Raw genomic sequence first — 14,042 nt, forward strand, 5'->3', positions numbered from 1 at the left:
GGAATACCTCCTGAAGGACCTGCGTAAGGCTCTTCTTGAGGAGGTGTCATTCTTTTCATAAATATGTCCATGGTGGTTTGCTTGGTTTGTCTGTCTTTTTCATGATGGATTTCCCTGCAAGCAGATAATGTGCCATGAACATTCCTCTCTATTAATGAAAACCTTTTGGTGTTGGGGTCTATGTTTTCAAATTTTTTAAGGAGCTTTTTGAGGTCTGCAAAAGCTAATGCTAAATCCTAAACTGTGCATTTTCTTGGAGATTCTTCTTCTTTTTCTTCTCCTAGTTTCCTTTTCTCTTGCTTCTTCTTCTGCTATGCATTCCTGTTCCAGTTCCAACAACTCCTCATTAGTCATTTCCTCTGAACCACCTCTAGAAGCTTCTCAATGTCATCCTCATCTACACCCAGGTTAAAGTTGTTTTCCATCTCAGTCACAGCATTGTTGATTTTTGCAACCTTGCATCCTTGGCAAATCCTTTGAAGTCATTGACAAATCTCTTGAGTTCCTTCTTCCAGATGCCATTCATACACTCCTGGTGACATCATCAAGCAAGATTCTTGAAGCAATCATAGATGTTATAATCCTTCCAGAATTGCATCATTGTCGTCTCAGTGTGTTCCTCATTTGCAACAACAGCCTGGGCAAAGGTCCTTCCCAGGTAGTAGGCCTTAAAAGCTGTTATAACTAGATCCATTGGTTGGATCAAATAGGTAGCATTGGAGGGAAAAACACCACTTTGCTATTTGGATGAAGATCACCAATAAAAGGAGGATGTCCAGGAGCATTATCAACAATAATCAAAATCTTGAAAGGTATGTTATTCTCCAAAAAGTACTTCTCCATTTTACTGGCATAGCAATTCAGGAGGGCATCTTGGAAGAGAAGCTGGGTCATCAATAACTTCTTAATGCTCCTGTAGTACACTGGCAGTATGTACCTATTGATGGATTTGAAGGCCCTGGGGTTTTCACTGTGACAGATTACAAAGGGTCTTAATTTGTAGCCTGCAACATTGACCCCAAGCAAGACTGTTACCCTGTCCTTAAAAACCTTGAAACCTGGCATTGACTTGGCCTCCTTATGGATGAAAGTCCTTTCAGGCATCTGTTTCCAGAATAGGGAGGCTTCATCCATATTGAATAATTGCTCTGGCAAGTAATTTTCCTCCAAATCAGTTTATCTAGAGTTTCCAAAAATTCTTCAGCTTACTTCACATCAGCGTTCGCAGACTTACTACTCATTTTCACATAATGTAAAGCATAACAATTCTTGAATCATTTAAACCACCCAAAACTAGCAGTAAATTCAACATCATAGTTGAGTTCAGCTTTTTCTTTCAACATCACAAACAAACTTTTTTCTTTAGCAGTGATTGTCAGGGTACTGAGGGAAATACTTCTGTGTCTGGTCTTCAATCCAGGTCATTACAAGTTTTTCCATGTCTGATATAGGCCCTTCTCGAATTTTTGCTAATCTCATTGCCTTCAGCATAGCAGATCCTTGCCCAGCTTCCGTCACTTTGTTCTTGTTCTTCAGGATTGTAGCTATGGTGGAATGGGACATGCCTGACTGGTGAGCAATAACCATCACTGATTTTCCACCTCCGTAGTTCTTAATCACTTCAGTTTCACTTCCAGGTCAACCATTTGACAGGGCCTTTTACTGGTAACATTAGCAGTGGATTTTGCATGCTTTGGGGCCATGGTGAACAAAATAACATGAGATGAAATCAAGCACAAGAGAAAATGATGCAATCAAGAGATGCTGGAAACACTAGGTGTATGTTGCTGGCTTAACACAGCATACTGTTTTACAGTAAACATTTTTTTATAAGTAGAAAGAGTATACTCTAAAATAATAAAAAAAGTATGGTATAGTAAATACATAAACCAGTAACACAGTCATTTATTATCATTATCAAGTATTATGTATTGTATATAATCGTATGTGCTATACTTTAACATGCCTGGCAGCACAGTAGGTTTGTTTACACCAGCATCACCACAAACATGTGAGTAATGCATTGAGCTATGATGTTATGATGGCTATGACACCACTACGTGATAAGAATTTTCCAGCTCCATTATAATCTCAGGGGACCACCGTTGTATATATGGTCTGTCGTTGACCGAAACGTCATTATGTGGTACATGACTGTACAATTCAAGAGTATTTAGTGACTACAGTACGAATTTCACTGTGATAGATCTGTGAAAGTTAAGAAACCATCCTTAGACTCTAGATGGGAGGATGAACAAATTCCATTAAATGCATCGAGATAAGCTTCTTGATCTGTGTGGTGTGATAGGTGGGGGCAAGGAGATATATGTGATCTCTCTCTTGGGACTGAAATCATAAAATCCTAAGTAACATGGTAAACCCTAGAAGGGTGAGGGTAGAAATCACACTCTCCTGTGTTGACCACAGGACAGTTCATTATCTGTAAGGGGTGCCTGAGTTCCATGCTGCTGTCTATCTCTGTGTACAGGGACTTGCAAGGACTTGGGTAAGATGACTGGAAAGTTAAAGTGTTTTTTTTAGATCACTCTGTGAACATCTCAAATTTTGGAAACAGTCCTTGTACTTATTGTTCTTGCTTAGTGCTTAATTCACTCCACATTTGAAAAAAAAAAGTGTTTCCCTGGTTGGCTGCGGGAGAAATGGAGGGAGAGTGCAGTGGGAGTGAAGGGAATGAAGTCATGGAGACAAGCATGTAGGGACAATAATCATTAAATTTAAAAAACACAAGACATAATCAAAACTTAGGAGATAAGCGGGTAGGGCACTCTTCAGACTCAGGACTCTCCTGCAGGGTTTAGTAGAAGGACAGCCACAGATTACAAGATTGTGTGTGATGAATTGCCAAGAATAAAGGATAAACTCCACAGCAGTGTTGAGAAGAGAGAAAAAAATGTACATTGGGGAAGCTTAAGAGGGGTTTCTGGACAAGGTGAATTTAGGAGAGGCCTTGCAAAGGTACCCCTAGTAGAGATTTCATTTGTGTTAACTGGACATACCAGCAAAAGGCCTCCAGTCTAGGAATGCGTGGCTAATTATTTCCTGCAATTGGCTGAGTCACAAAGGTTGTATGACTAAGTCTAATTAACTAGAAAGCTCTGTGAGCCTCAGATTCTGTCCCTGGTCTCTGGTTGGCACAGAGTTTCGAGCCCCCGGCAGCCCAGCAGTTTCCCCCAGCTCCTCTCTCTCCCCACAGCTAGTAAAGAACAGCCATCAGGATGCACAGAGGGACCTAAAATGTCAAGATTAATTCTAAAGATTCAAGAGAAAACTCTGGTTGACAGCTGACTTGAAATCGAAAATTACTGAGCACAATAGCAGACAATTAGGAGAATTAACTGGAAAAGAGGGAGGGAAATTGGCAGAAGAGAAAAAAGACTCACCACGTGAAGATCAGGGGAGGAAGAAACAAGCCCGAGTTATGAAGGAGGTGATGTGCACTGTGTAAGAATGGCAGTGAGGGCAAAGCCAGGGTTGCAAAAACTAAAACCCACTGCCTGTAGACCACCAATTCCTTCCCTTCCTTGCACATGGATTTGCATTCTTTTTCCTGCCAGATCCCAAACTGGTGCCTAGTTGAGCTTCTGCCACTCAACAGCTGCTGCATTTTACCCTAGAGGCAGTTACATTTCATTGTTGGGCAAAGTGATTCTTATGTAGAGATTGAACAATTAAGTACTCAGGCATCCTGCCTGCAAAGGAAGACAGCCAGTATCACCACAGAGCATTTGTGGAGGAAGAGAAGAAATTTTCTCTTCTGCAAAATCAAACGAAAAAAGAAAATCTTGGAGCTGAGTGCATATTTAAAGGAAGGCAGATAACAGTGGCTGTTAGCTAACCTCTTTGAAAGGTTGCTTGTTAATTTTCATTTTACATATAAATTAAGTCTAGAGAATTACGTTAAAAATATCCTAATAAAATTTAGAAATTTGGCAAGCAACTAATGCTAAATACTAACTTGATACTGTTACTGCACAAAATTGGGGTTCTTTTGCCTGATTAGCATTAAAAAAGTCAATTATTATGGCATCAGCTTTTGGAAAAGAAATGTAGCTTTATTTTGTGAGACTGATCTACAAGGAGACAGGCGGCATATGCCCACAGATCTGTCTACCCAATATAAGCATTAGGGCACAATTTATGGGATGAAGGGCAGGGCGGTCTAAAGTGTGGAGATAGATGATTGGAGGTGAGGAGAAGTGAGGTAATTGATGATCTACACAAGTGTAGTCCAGCTTCACACCTCTTCATAGGACTGATGTTCACAAAATGACAGTGTTATCATGATCTGAGACTAGAGTTTTTAGCTCCTTGACGTCAAAAAGATCATTTATCAAGTATTTGTACAGGCTCGATTGATGGTTGGTGGTCTCAACCAGCCTGACCTGGACAAGGGGTCTCAGTTCCTGAAAGACAACTCTTAATTACTCTGTTGAAAAGATGGGGTCAGTTGACCTGGTCCTGGAGGGCCCACAGCTACAATGCCACTAAACTAGAAAATAATTTATTTCACCTCAAGTACTATAAATCCACATAGAAATGAGAAATCCCCCCAAAAAGTCTTTTCCTTTTAAATTAAATAGAGGAGCTATAAAAGGAAAAGAATTTGGTGACATAGCTCAGACGGTTTTTATATTCTCTTTAAAATATTACAGAGTAAACAGTAAAGAAAAGGAAGTATTCTACAGTTCTTATTGTACAGTTTAAATTGTTTAAATTGGGTCTTCTGGCTCTGCTGGATATCGTAAGTCTGGGAATGCATGATTTCAAACTAAATAGTGTCCCTTTTGCCTTGAAATGTAGCCATTTCAGAACTGTTATTGATTATGTGTGCAAGTGCACACAGACGCATACAAACACACACATTTTTAAAAATTAGGATCAGTTATGCATATATTTGTCCAAGTTTCCTTAAATTTGGATTCTTTGGAAAGCTGCCTTCTTTTATTCTTTCCTTGTTTACCTACAATTCAGATGCTTTTACACAAAGCAGCTATCAGACACTTTTTGATCTTCCAAAAGTTGAAATATAAAAATCAATTATATTGTATTTAAGAAACCATTAATTAGCATGTCTTTTACTGCTTTTGGCAAATGTGATGTATACTGTGGGGGATCAGAATTGGCGTCCCAAAATGTGTCTCTTTGGCTTGATTAATTGTAAAGACAAAAGACTGAAAGAAACTTTGACCTTCCCCCTAAAGGCCTAAAAAATTTAAGATAGAAGCCTTGTCCCCAGGACAGGCCACCACCATAAATAACTCTGCATATAACACACTGGGAGGATCCTTGCTAAGCCCATTTTTATCAAAGGTCATATTGTCTATAGATGGCCCAGCAAACATTTATTTACCAAACATTTGCTTTTCCATTTCCATGTAAATCACCTTCCTCTTCTTTGAAGTCCCCAAAGACTACCCCCAACATCCTCCTTTGTCCTTAGCTGAAAATGGTATTTAAACTGGTGGATTCAACCGTTCTGGTGAGTTATTCAGTCTTCCTGAGTTTCTCCCATGTATACATATATTAAATTTTGTTTGATTTTCTCCTGTTATTCTTTCTCGTGTCAATTTAATTCTTAGACCAGTCAGAAGGACTTAGAGAGGAGAGGAATTGTCTTCCTCCCTGACAATATTAAAGCTTCTAGGACATCCCCATCATTTTTCTCTTTTTAAAAATCATATTTATAAGTCAGTGTTTTAAATCCTCTTGCTCGAGATGCCGGAAACTGTACATTGGATGCTTTATTATAGCTATATGTATGAATAAAATTTTGAGTTGCTTGTGGGCAAGTATAAGTTGCAGGAATTTCATGAAGTGAAAGAAAGGACATTTCTTGAGTTAATACTAAATGCAAAAATTTACAATAATTTATAATAGACAGCACTATTTTTCTGTCTGAAGTAAAAGAAGGGATTGCTTAGGCTTGTGTCATAATCCCTGTAGGCCATTTAGGAGACTAGACTAGATCAGGCATTCTAACTTGGGTTCTAAGAATGAGAGTTCACCAGGAGTCCATGAAACCCTGAAATTGTAGTAACGTGTTTGAATGGGTATTGTTATTCTGTAAGTTTGTGTGTTTGTGTGGAGAAGAGAGTCCTTAGTTTTTATCATCACCTCAGAGGGATTTATATTCCCTATATAGGAGCTAAAAATGTCTGAGAAAGCATCATGGCAGAGTGAGTTCTACCAGTGATCTCTCCCCTCCATGATACAATGAAAAAGACATTCACATTCCAAGAGAGGACTTCCACACAACACAAAAGATGTCTGAGAGACCCACACAGCCATACATCAGAGGATGGAGAGGCTGGAGCCTCCCTTGGAGGAGGAGGTAGGTGAGGTAAGAGAAAACTTCACTCCCTCCCCAAAAGACTGCAATCTAGGACTGCATTTGACCTCCAAGAGGGAAGTAAGGGGGTCGGGAATGCATGTCAGTGGGAACATGAAAGATCACTGAAGTCCCTAGCAGCCTAGTGGAAAGCCCCCTACCAAGATGAAAACTATTTGTGGGTGACTTCATCAAGCCAACATTCCAGGAGAGCAGATAGTGAAGGCAGAGTGAGTCAGCCCATGAGAGGACACAGAAGAAAGTGCCCCTCCCCCCCCCACCTGTCCAGTGCTGGCTCTAGCACCTAGGATACCAGTGGAATGCAAAGGGTTCAGAATATGCAGCTCTTGAGCCCCAATGAGTGGTGATAGGTAGTAACAGTGATCAATAATACCAGGATGCAGAAAAACAGAGCCATACCTTCTAGCAGTATCAAAAATTATATTAAATCTCCAGACCAGATGGAAAATGACAAGTACTCAGAAATCAGTCCTGAAGACACAGAAATATGTAATCTAAATGACAGAGAATTCAAAATAGGTATCATCAAAAAAATCAACGAGTTAAAAGAGAATGTTGAGAAACAATTCAACCAGTTCAGGAGCTACTTGACAAGAGATTGAAATTACAAAAAAGAACCAAGAAGAAATATTGGAGATGAAAGACACAATGGATGAGATAAAACAAAATATGGATTCCCTGAATGCTTGAGCGGATATCATATAGGAGAGAATCAGCATAATTGAGGATAAACATATTGAAATGCTCCAGATACAAGAGGAAACAGAACTAAGACTAAAAAGAAATTAAGAAACTGAGAAATATCTGACTCAATTAGGAAATGCAACACAAGAATAATAGGTATTCCAGAGGCAGAGCAGAAGGAGAATGGAGCAGAAAGCTTGTTCAAAGAAATAATAGTGGAGAACTTCCCAAATCTGGGGATGTAGATGGAATTCCACATGAAATAGGATCTCAGAAGTCCTAAACATGTCAATGTAAAAAGACCTAATGCAAGGTATATAGTAATGAAACTGGCTAAAGCAAATGACAAAGAAAAATTACTAAGGGCAGCAAGGCAGAAGAAAATAACCTACAAAGGAACCCATATCAGGCTTTCAGTGGATTTCTCTGCAGAAACCTTACAGGCTAGGAGATACTGGAATGACATGTTCAAATCTTTGAAGGACAAAAACTTTCAGCCAAGAATACTCTAGCCAGCAAAAATATCCTTAAGATATGATGGGGAAATGAAAACTTTCCAAGATAAACAAAAGCTAAGGGAGTTTGTAGCCATAAGACTCCTCCTACAAGAATTCCTCAAAAAGGCCCTCATACCTGAAAACGAAAGGGGAGAAAGGGGTTACAAAGCAAGGAGTAAGGAGATAAATAGGTAGACAAAATCAGAAAATTGTAGGTATACATCAGAACAGGTTAACCAATACTCAAGTATACCATTAAAGATAAAGGGAAGGAAAATACCAAAAACAAAGATAATCTTGTTATTTTAATCAGGAACTCATAACACAAGATGGAATAAAATGTCACAAAAACAAAATAGGAGGGGAAGAGGAAGGGGATTAAATTGGTTTACTCTAAGGAAATAAGAGGCCATCAGAAAATGGACTATCCTATCTACGACATTTTGCAAACAAAGCCCATGGTAACCACTAAACAAAAAAGCAGAACAGAGACAAAAAAAATAAATAAGGAGAAAACAACGAAACCCAACATAAAAAGCTACATGAGGCAATTGGTAGACCAAAACACACAGGATGAGAAAGAAAGGAAATAGAGAACTGGAAACGAGTGATAAAATGGCAGCATTAAGCCTTCATGTATCAATAATTACTGTAAATGTAAATGTATTGAATTCTCCAATAAAAATACACAGAGTGGTGAGATGGATTAAAGAACAAGCTGCAAGATTATACTGCCTCCAGGAAACACATCTCAGCTTCAATGACAAACACAGGCTCAGAGTGAAGGACTGGAAGACAATACTTCAAGCTAACGGCAAACAAAAGAAAGCAGGTGTCGCAATACTTGTATCAGGCAAAATAGACTTCAAGATAGACAAGTAAAGAGAGACAAAGATGGGCAGTATACAATGATCAAAGGGACACTCCACCAAGAAGACATAATACTTATACATATCTATGCACCCAACACAGGAGCACCAAAGTACATAAAGCAATTATGAACAAACTTAAAAGGAGATATTAACAATAATAACACAATAATAATAGGGGACCTCAACACTCCACTCACATCAATGGATAGATCATCCCTGTAGAAAGTTAACAAGGAAAGAGTGGAATTAAATGCAAAGCTAGACCAGTTGGACCTAATGAACATATACAGGACACTTCATCCAAAAACAGCAAAATACACATTCTTCTCAAGCTTGCATGGAACATCCTCAAGGATAGACCATATGTTGGGAAATAAGGCAAGACTCAATATATTTAAGAAGATTGAAATAATAATAAGCAACTTTTCAATCACAATGCTACGAAGCTACAAATTAATTACAAGAAAAAAGCTGAGAATATGTTGGGAAATAAGACAAGACAATGAATTTAAGAAGATTGAAATAATAACAAGGAACTTTTCAATCACAATGCTATGAAGCTACAAATTAATTACAGGAAAAAAGCTGCAAAAGGGACAAAGATGTGGAGACTAAACGACATAATATTGAACAACCAATGGATCATTGAAGAAATTAAAGGAAAAATCAGAAAATATCTGGAGACAAATTAAAAGGTACATGTACCATACCAACTCATGGGATGCAGCAAAAGCAGTACTAAAAGGGAAATTCATAGCAATACCAGCTCACCTTAACAAACAAGAAAAATCCCAAATACGCAATCTCAAATTATACCTAAGTGAATTAGAAAGAGAAGAACAAGCAAAGGCCAAAGTCAGCAGAAGGAGAGAAAATGTAAAAAAACAAAAAGAGCAGAAATCAATGCAAGTGAAACAAAAAAGGCAGTAGAAAGGATCAAAGAAACAAAGAGCTGGTTCTTTGAGAAGACACAAAAAAAACAACTGACAAATCCTTAGCCAGACTTACAAAGAAGAAAAGAGAGAAAGCTCAGATAAATAAAATTAGAAATGAAAGAGGAGAAATAACAATGGATACCACAGAAATGGAAACAATCATAAGAGAATACTATGGAAAGCTATATGCCAACAAAATGGACAATCTAGAAGAAATGGATAAAATCTTAGAGACTTACAACCTCCCAAAGCTGAATCAAGAAGAAATAGATAATCTGAATAGACTAATCACAAGTAAACAGATTGAAATGGTAATCAAAAGCATCCCCAAAAATAAAAGCCCAGGACCAGATGGCTTGCCTGGAGAAGTCTACCAAGCTTTCAGAAGGATTTAATACCTATCCTTCTCAAGCTCTTCCAAAATTTAAGAAAGATGGAATGCTCCCTAATACATTCTACAAGACCAATATCACTCTGATACCAAAGCCTGACAAGGACAACACAAAAAAGGAAAAACTACAGGCCAATATCGTTGATGAATGCAGATCCAAAAATTCTCAACAAAATATTGACAACCTGATTATAGCAATACATCAAAAACATCATACATCATGATCAAGTGGGATTTATACCAGGGACACAGGGATGGTTTAACATCCATAAATAAACCAATGTGATACACTACATTAACAAATGAGGAATAAAAACCACACAATCATTTCAAAAGATGAGGAGACAAGATCCAATGGCCATTTATGATAAAAAAAAAAACCCTTAATAAAAAGGGGATAGAAGAAAATTACATTTGACAAGATCCAACAGTCATTTATGATAAAAAGCCTTAACAAAATGGGGATAGAAGGAAATTACACTAACTTAATAAAGGACATATATGAGAAACCCACAGCAAAGATCACACTCAATGGGGAAAAACTGAATGTCATCCCTCTGAGAACAGGTACAAGACAAGGATGCCCATTATCACCACTCTCATTCAACACAGTACTAGAGGTTTTGGCCACAGCAATTAGGCAAGAAAAAGAAATAAAAGGAATCCAAATAGGGAGTGAAGAAGTGAAACTCTGGCTGTTTGCAGACGACATGATCTTATATATAGAAAACCCTAAGGAATCCACTGGAAAACTATTAGAAATAATTAACAACTACAGTAAAGTTGCAGGGTACAAAATCAACTTAAACAAATCAGTTGCATTTCTACACTCTAATAACAAACTTACAGAAAGAGGACTCAAGAATACAATTTCATTTACAATAGCATCAAAAAGAATAAAATATCTAGGAATAAATTTAACCTAGGAATAAAATTAACCAAGGACTTACACAATGAAAACCATAATACATTATTGAAAGAAGTAGATGATGACATAAAGAAATGGAAAGAGATTCCATGCACATGGATCAGAAGAATAAACATAGTTAAAATGTCCATACTACCCAAAGCAATCTACAGATTCAATGCAATCCCCATCAGAATGCCAATGACATTCTTCACGGAAATAGAACAAAGAATCCCAAAATTCATATGGGGCATCCAATGGCTGTGAATTGTAACAGCAATCTTGAGAATAAAGAACAAAGCTGGAACCATCACAATCCCTGACTTCAAAATGTACTACAAAGCCATAGTAATCAAAACAGCACAGTACTGGTACAAAAACAGGCACACAGATCAATGGAACAGAACTAAAAGCCCAGACATAAAACTGCACATCTATGGACAGCTAATCTATGACAAAGGTGCCAAGAACATACAATGGAGAAAAGATAATCTCTTCAATAAATGGTATTGGGAAATCTGGACAACCACTTGCAAAAGAATGAAAGTAGACCATTATCTCATGCCATACACAAAAATAAACTCAAAATGGATCAAAGACTTGAAGATAAGTCCTGAAACCATAAAACTCCTGGAAGATAATATAGGTAGTACACTCTTTGACACTGAACTTAAAAGGATCTTTTCAAATACCATGTCGTCTCAGACAAGGGAAACAAAAGAAAAAATGAACAAGTGGGATTTCACTAGAATAAAGAGCTTCTGCAAGGCAAAAGAAACTGATTTCAAAACAAAAAGACAACCCACTAATTGGGAGAAAATATTTGCAAATCATATATCTGACATGAGGTTAATCTCCATAATATATAAGGAACTCACACAACAGAACAAGAAAAAGACAAACAGCCCAATCAAAAAGTGGGCAGAGGATATGAGTAGACATTTTTCCAAAAAAGATATATAGATGGCCAATAAGCACATGAAAAGATGTTCAACGTCACTAATCATCAGGGAAATGCAAATCAAAACTACACTAAGATACCACCTTACGCCTGTCAAAATGGCTATAATTACCAAGACTAAAAATACCAAATGTTGGAAAGGGTGTGGAGAAAAGGGAACCCTCATCACTGCTGGTGGGAATGCCAACTGGTGCAGCCACTATGGAAAACAGTAAGGAGATTCCTCTTAAAACTAAAGATAGAAATACCATATGACCCAGCTATCCCACTACTGGGTATCTACCCAAACAACTTGAAATCAACAATACAAAGTGACATATGTACCCCTATGTTCATTGCAGCACTGTTCACAACAGCCAAGACATGGACGTAATCCAAGTGCCCACCGACCAATGACTGGATACAGAAGATGTGGTATATATATATATATATATACACACAATGGAATACTACTGAGCCACAAAAAAAGACAAAATTGTCCCATTTGCAACAACAGGGATGGACCTGGAGGGTATTACGCTAAGTGAAATAAGCCTGACTGAGAGAGACAAACACCATATGGTTTCACTCATATGTGGACCATAAACAAAGATATGGACAAAGAAAATGACGTCTGTGGTTACCAGGGGAAGGGAGGTGGGGGGTAGGGACAGGGGCTGAAAGGGGAGCACTTATATGGTGATGGACAAGAAATATTGTGCAACTGAAATTTCACAATGACGCAAACTATTATGAACTCAACAAAAAAGAAACAAAAATGTCTGAGCCAAAAGATCTCTCAGATTTTTGAAATCTCCCAATTTTATCAGATGTCTAGGAGTCAAACTGATCATCAGATAAATGTGAACTTTGAAGTTCATCATTCAACTGCTCCTCTCTGAGTGACTGTCACCTAGTAATTTCCTACCCTTGACAAATACCTTCCCCGTGATCACGGTTAGCATTAAGACTTCAGAGAAGTCCAGCATATTAAGATTGTCTACCACAAAACAACTCCATCTAAATTTTGGTCTTTTCAACTTGCTTCACAGTAGGCAAATAACAGGGAGGGAAGAAGAAAATGAGGGTAAGAAAGGGAGGAATAAAAAAAGGAAACATGTCCATTTGTCCATCTGCTCCTTTTATATTCTAGACAGATACGAGATTTGTCTTCGGCCATCCAGACTTTCTCACTGGAGACCTGTGTACCAGGTGTCTTTGTTCAGTCCTGCCCCCACCCTCCCTGACAGGCAGAAAGTTCTAAGGGAGATGAGCCCATGCAAGAACTCCCATAGCCAGTCACCCTTGAATACTCCAGCAAGCTTCAGTCTACTGCATGGGTGTCAAAATCATTTGAGAAGTTTTCTTCCTAAAAGTTCCAACCTCAAGATTATTTTTCCCATTGAAAATATCTTTCAAATTACTTGTCAAACAAATGGATAAAGACATTTTCAGATATAACTATCACCTTTTCTTACTTTTCAAAACATGGTAAGTGAGTAAAGTGAGGTTACCTTCTGCTTAAAGGGAATGCTTTTCCCCTTGGTCTGTGGGGGTCTTTACACGGGTAAGGATCATTCAATGGCAACCACTAGACCCATTTCAAAACACTCAGCACACAGAAACATACACACAAATTGGATCACTTGCCAATCTAAATGCCTAGCTTGGCACATCTGCCTGCCCTGGGCTGGAAGTAATTGATTTTTCTAACCAAAGGAATGGCCCCATGTCTTAGGGCCAACCCCCTAAAACAGGAGTTGGCAAACTACGCCCCATGGGCCAAATCCTGCCTGCCACTTGTTTTTATAATGCCCGCAAGGTAAGGATGGTTTTAATGTTTTTAAATGGTTGTGGTGTAAGTAGCTACGTAATAATCTCGATTTTCCCTTTTGGCTGCTCACAAACTTTAAATTATTTCTGGCTCTTTATAGAAAACCAAGTTTGCCTAGACCTAGTCTGAGAGATACATGTCACAATAAAAGAGAGAGAAAAAGAAAGAAAGAGAAGTGCAAGAAAATGAAGTTATTCTAATCTCACATATGAGTATGGATACAAACATCTTAAATAAAATATTAACAAGTAAAATATCTCAAAGTATTAAATCTATTTATTCATCAAAACCAGGTAGGTTTTCTCCCCCAGGAATTCAAAAATGATTCAACATCAGGACATTTAGGAATGTAATTACCATACTTAAAGATTAAATGAGAAAAACTAGAAGCATGCAGAAAAAGCACCTAATGATATAATGAATACAAAACGGATGAATAAGGCCGTAATGTGAACAATGAGACATAATACTTTAATTCGCTAAGATCTGCTGATCACATATCATTTGCTTTACCTGCATTTAAAAAAAATCACCTCCTTTTATTCTTGACTCTGGCAAAACAAGCACAGAAACAAATTAATCTATGATGGGTGGACTTTAACTACCAGGATA

The 14,042-nt window shown here is 37.9% G+C and overlaps 1 protein-coding gene across 9 annotated transcripts in view; it reads right to left on the bottom strand.

Moving 5' to 3' along the window:
- Window positions 1-14,042, bottom strand: part of CTNNA2 (catenin alpha 2) — a 1,085,794-nt gene that overhangs the window by 816,657 nt on the left and 255,095 nt on the right. The window lies entirely within an intron of this gene.

This window comes from Equus caballus, chromosome 15 (assembly GCF_041296265.1).
Source record: "Equus caballus isolate H_3958 breed thoroughbred chromosome 15, TB-T2T, whole genome shotgun sequence".
In the NCBI taxonomy this organism is placed as follows: Eukaryota; Metazoa; Chordata; class Mammalia; order Perissodactyla; family Equidae; genus Equus; species Equus caballus.